Source organism: Equus caballus, chromosome 11 (assembly GCF_041296265.1).
Source record: "Equus caballus isolate H_3958 breed thoroughbred chromosome 11, TB-T2T, whole genome shotgun sequence".
Lineage (NCBI taxonomy): Eukaryota > Metazoa > Chordata > Mammalia > Perissodactyla > Equidae > Equus > Equus caballus.
The window spans coordinates 58,463,655-58,469,283 of NC_091694.1; positions in this window are offsets into that span (position 1 = coordinate 58,463,655).

Genomic DNA, 5,629 nt, shown 5'->3' on the forward strand with positions numbered 1-5,629 from the left:
ACCCGGGCCTCCGCCGCGCGGGGCGGGGCGCGGGGCTCGGACCCCGAGGCGTCCTGTGGTGACGATATCTGTCTAAGTCAAGTTCCCGAACTTTCCCTGATGCTCCGACTCGGTGGGTGTGTGCCGAGCGGCGGCTCTCTTTCACCCAGGGCGGCGCGGCACGCGCGGAGCCCAGGATTGCGAGTGGACTCTGCGCCCGCCGGTCCTCGCGAGCCCACCGCGAGAGGACCCCCCTCCAAGCCACTCCACCGCCGGACGGGGCGAGCTGAGGACTTGAAGCCTTTGGGGGCTCCCCACCCGAACCCCGCGGACCCTACTGGACAGCCAGGGCTCGCCTTGCAAATTGGGCGGGATGCCGCAGGGAGGGGACGGAGCGGTCCGAACTCGCAGGCGCCTCGGGGCACAAGTTCCCACCTGACCTGTCCCTTCGGCCGCGGCGCCGACGGCAAGGATCGCTCTGGGCGCTGCAGTTCTGCGCCACCCCACCCCTGCACCTGGCGCCGGCCCCCCCAGCCTCCCCCGCTCATCTGCCCTCTCGGCCACTGCCCAGGCGGCGCCAGCTCTGCCTTCTCCTACCTGTGACGTGCTCCACGTTCTTCACTTCCTCGTCCACCTTCCTGAAATGCCAGTGTTCCTCAGGCCCTCTCTTTATCCTTCACGCCCACTCTGGCTAAGTTCTGGCCCCCAAGGCCTCACACGTGGCCCTTACACCCTTAACTCCCAAACCTCCCCCCTGCAGCCCTAAGTGCCTCATGAGTGCCAGACCTGAGCATCCCGCTGCCGGTGTTGGACTATGCCAGGAGAGCCTGGGGCCCCCAAATCCAGCAAGTCCAAAATCAAGCTCATCTTCAATTCTGCCCTAAACCTGTGCCCTCTCCTCCATCTGGGACTCAGTCACTGACTTTACCACCCACCCCCCTTCCCCCCAGGAAGTGTGCTGACACGCTCCTCCTCCACCCTTCCCGACATACAAATCAGTAGTGCCTCGGCTTCTGCTTCCAGAGCTTGATTTCTCTCCACCCAGAAGTCATGCCCCAGGTGGGTCCCCCTTCACAGCCTGCTCCCATCACGCCTCCCTCATATCTTCTCTGGGTCCTCACTCACTGCTCCATCAAGTTTCTATAGTCCTCACCAACACCATCATTCTAGAACATGCCTGGCCCTGCCATTCCTCCACCCAAAATCCTTCTAGCAGTCATCAGACAAGGTAGTTAAGAAGATTGTCAGGCAACAGGAAAAGATGCTTGTAAAATAAGATTAAGCTAAAAATAAAACATGGAGGTGACTGCTGAAGAGTAGAGGATTTCTTTTTGGGGTGCTGAAAATATTTTAAATATGGTGATGGTTGCACAGCTCTGTGAATATACTAAAAAATATTGAATTATACACTTTAATAAGTGGGTTGCATGGTAAATGAATTATAAATCAACATAGCTGTGATAACAACAACAAAACCCCTCAGCCTCCAGCAGGCAGCAACAAATTCTCCAAAAACACTCACAGTAGAAGTCCTGGCTGGGTGAGATTATTATAGAGGATTTTCCCTCTATTTTCCATGTGGTTTTGTTACTTCTACAATGAAAATACTTGATTTCATGTTAAAATAGTGGTGAGCAAACGAATTCCATGCCCTAGCTATCTGAGTTCTGATATCACCTCCTCCACCACCCATGTCCCCATAGCTCTTGACACAAACTCCTGTTACTACATAGATGGACACCCACCAGCAGAGCCTCCCTCCTCTCCATCCTCTCCCAACCCCCACCTAGCACAGTGCTCTTTCACCCACACAACCGCCCTCCCCTCTCCACCACATTTACGTGAAACTAATTGAGTTATCATGACTCCATCAACCCCTAGTTTGGAACTCACACTGGGATTTGAACTGAACTCACAGACAGGGTCCATGGGGGTGGCAGTAATGGCAACAGGCAATTATTGTTGAGGAAACACAAGGAGAAAGGGTGGAGTCTGGAGTGAATCATGAGGTTTAGTCTTGAATGCAACTGAGCTACAGTGAACAGAGCCCAGGTCTCAGCAGCAGAGAACCCAGGTTTGATTCCCAGCTCTGAGGTTGACCTTAGACAAGTTAATCTCTCTAAGCCACAATTTCTTATGCAAAAGATGCAATGACAATACCTACCTCACAGGGGTCAGGGTAAAAAAAGGGCAGGAGGAACCATCTGCCGTGTGACCACCTGTAGGATTCCTTGACAACTATTGCAGTAATGGGAGCATTTGAATAAATTAGGCATAGAGCCCTAGAAATCTGAGTGGATCTGTAATTGGTGAAAGTGGAAGGGCACATTTTGTGAACCAATTGAGCCTCTGTAGACCCCTTCCAGATGACTGACACCCATCCTCCCATCTCCCACTCCTTTCCATCATGCCTCAGCTGCCAGAGCAGAATCCAGGTGGCATCCAGATGGTACTAGAGTAGGTGCAGCACTCAGAAATGTCATCAAAGACCCAGACTGTCTCTGTCTTTTGGCTCTGCCATCTTTCACCTTAGGCTTATTGCCTCATGGTCACAAAAATACTGCCAGAGCTGCAAGTATCATTTGCTTATGCAATCATACTACAGCAGAAGGGAGCTAGTCTCCTTATTGTTTTCATGGGGCAAAGTCTGGATCACATGCTACTCTAAACTGATCATGAGCATGGGGAAGTGGAATTATCATACCAAGCTTAAACCAAACATGGTTTCCTCTGTGGGGCAGAGAAAGAGGCCCAGCTGCTCCAAATATGTTGTCATCTAAATATTCTTGGAGTTCTGTAAACCGAACAGGAAAGGAGGACAATGCACATTGTCCTTGACTGTCTATGACTGTCAGAGGGGATTTTCAACTTATAACCTGAGCGTCCTAGGCCTCACAGGCTTGTACGTAAGGATGGGGGCACATGAGGAATAACAGCCTATATTTCATTGGTTCTTATTTTCCCCTGACCTAGTTACTCACAAATCCCTCAAACATTTCTGGGAGTCCGCAGAGGGTATCTTAGTATTCTTGGAATTTCTACTTTCCTCTGATGTCTAAGACTTTATCACTCGTTCTGGAACTGGCTCCATTTTTCCTTAGAATGAATGCAGTCTCAGGAGGCTCCTCAGCTTCTGGTCAGTGAACTGTCAGGTAGGTCTCACCAAGTCTCCAGCTGTAGGTCTGCAACCCAGAGATGGACACAGGAGGAGGCTACAAGTCAGACCAGACTCCTGCCCATTTGCACACACGCTGCATCTCCCAACACTGGTGGATTTCAAGTTCTTGGACTAAAAGACTTTGTCTTTTATTTCTTGTGTACTGTCTTTCCTAGGGCTCTTGAACAGTATTCACAAAGTAATGAACACTTAATTAATACGGTTGCTCAATGTATTATTTCAGAAGGAAAATGGGTGCCAGGCAGTGCACCTCAGTTTCCCCAAATGTGCATTGTGAGTGAAGGTTAAAATAAAAATCAAATAATATGACAAATATAGAAGCACGTTAAAAAGTACTCATTCTATTTATTATGTATTTATTCTTTCTGCCCTCAATCAGAGAAAATATAACTTTTTTATTCTGTAATTTATTGTGAACTTCTTCCTGATCCCCCACTTCATCGGGGATCAGAGGTAACTTAGATTTGCCAATTTACATTATTTGAGCAAAATTACCAGGATGAAGGGAAGCCCCGGAATGACTGCCCTGCAGCATTTCTGGATAATCAATTAAGATTGGAGCAAGATAGAAGGGATGTCCCTAAGTAAGAGTAGAAAGAAGCTATGTTACCTGGTATGTTTGACGTTATCAAAAGAAACCTTAAATACACCTCAAGAACCTAGCAAATAATTAGTGATAGGTACTTGGAAACTAAGCAAATAAAGGCGGCAATTAGTAACTCTAGGACTCTAGGAAAAAAAGAAAGTTGAATGAGAAAGAAAATGCAGTAATAGTACATAGTGTCTCAGTGTAAACATAATTATACAGTCACAATATTGTGACTTGGAGGTTCTTAACCAAATCGATGCTGACCCCTAAGCTCAAGAGGGTGCTTAGAAATATGTGCAGATGTTTTTGTTCCCTACTTTTGTGTGGCCACTACTGGCACTTTGTTGTCAGGGACCAGGGATGTTAAATGTCTTTTACAATGAAGCGTTGTCCAACTAAAATGCCAATGTTGCCCTTACTGAGAAATTCTGATGTAAAATTGAATACTGACTTCATAAAAAATTATGGTAAAACTTTATTGAGGAACTGGCAGTGGGAAGGTGGAGAAATGTGTATCTATATGCAGATGGGGGTGGGGGGTTAAGAGCACAGCTGCCTGAAGTGGCAATACCAGTTGAGGCTAACAAGAGGCTGACCAAAAACTTAAAAAGAAAAACCAGAAAATGAGATGTCCATGAGGGACTTTGAAAACTTTGACATATTCCTTGGAATATGGAAGGCCACATACATGTGCAAAGACCTGAAAATACCATAATCTCTCACTTTTGGCTGACTTTGAGGCTCTGTGTAGGCAGGAAGTGAAGGCTAAGGCAGAGTTTTAAACTGTCTGCCAGAGCATTGAAAGCCTGCCCTAGCACACACACTGAACCCTTCTGCAAAGACTGGGAGACTCATGGGTTCAAGACATTTAAGGAAAGCTCTGTCCAATCATTAGCTGACCATTAAACTAACTGAGCAGAGACTTCAATTGTCACACATGACAAAGAATATGGACATTACAGAATTAGTCTAGGAAGTTCACTAATCAAACAGCAACAACAACAATAAACAACAGAAACTACATACCCTGGGGAGGAGAAAGAATCTGATTTTCAGACTGTAATTTCAATGTCCAGTTTTCAACAAAAAATTATGAGACCTACATATAAACAGGAAAATATGGTCTATACATAGGAATAAAACAGTCAATAGAAACTGTCTCTGAGGGAGTCCAGATGTTGGATTTACTAGACAAATAATTTAAATCAGCTATCATGAACATGTTCAAAGAACTAAAGAGATTTATGTCTAAAGAATTAAAGGAAAATATGAGAATGATGTTTCACCAAATAGAGAATCTGAATAAAGAAATAGAAATTAAAAAAACCAAATAGAAATTCTGGAGTTGAAAAGTACAATACTGAAATGAAAAATTTAGTAGAGGGGCTCAACATCAGATTTGAACTGGTAGAAGTAAGAATCAGTGAACTGAAGAAAGGTCAATTGCAATTATCCAGTTGGAAGAACAGGAAAATAAAAGACTGAAGAAAAATGAACAGAGTCTCAGAGACCTGTGGGACACCATCAAGGGTACTGTCATATGCAAAATGAGAGTCCCAGAAAGAGAAGAAAGAGAGAAAGGAAAAGAAAAAAGACTTGAAGAAATAATGGTGGAGGAGCCAGCCCCATGGCCAAGTGGTTAAGTTTGCACACTCCACTTTGGTGGCCCAGGGTTTCACCGGTTTGGATCCTGGGTATGGACATGGCACCACTCATTAGGCCACGCTGAGGTGGTGTCCCACATGCCACAACTAGAAGGACCCACAACTAAAATATACAACTATGTACCAGGGGACTTTGGGAAGGAAAAGCGGAAAAAAAAAGAAAGCATGACGGAAAACTTCACAAATTTGATGAAAATAATTAATCTGCACATCTAAGAA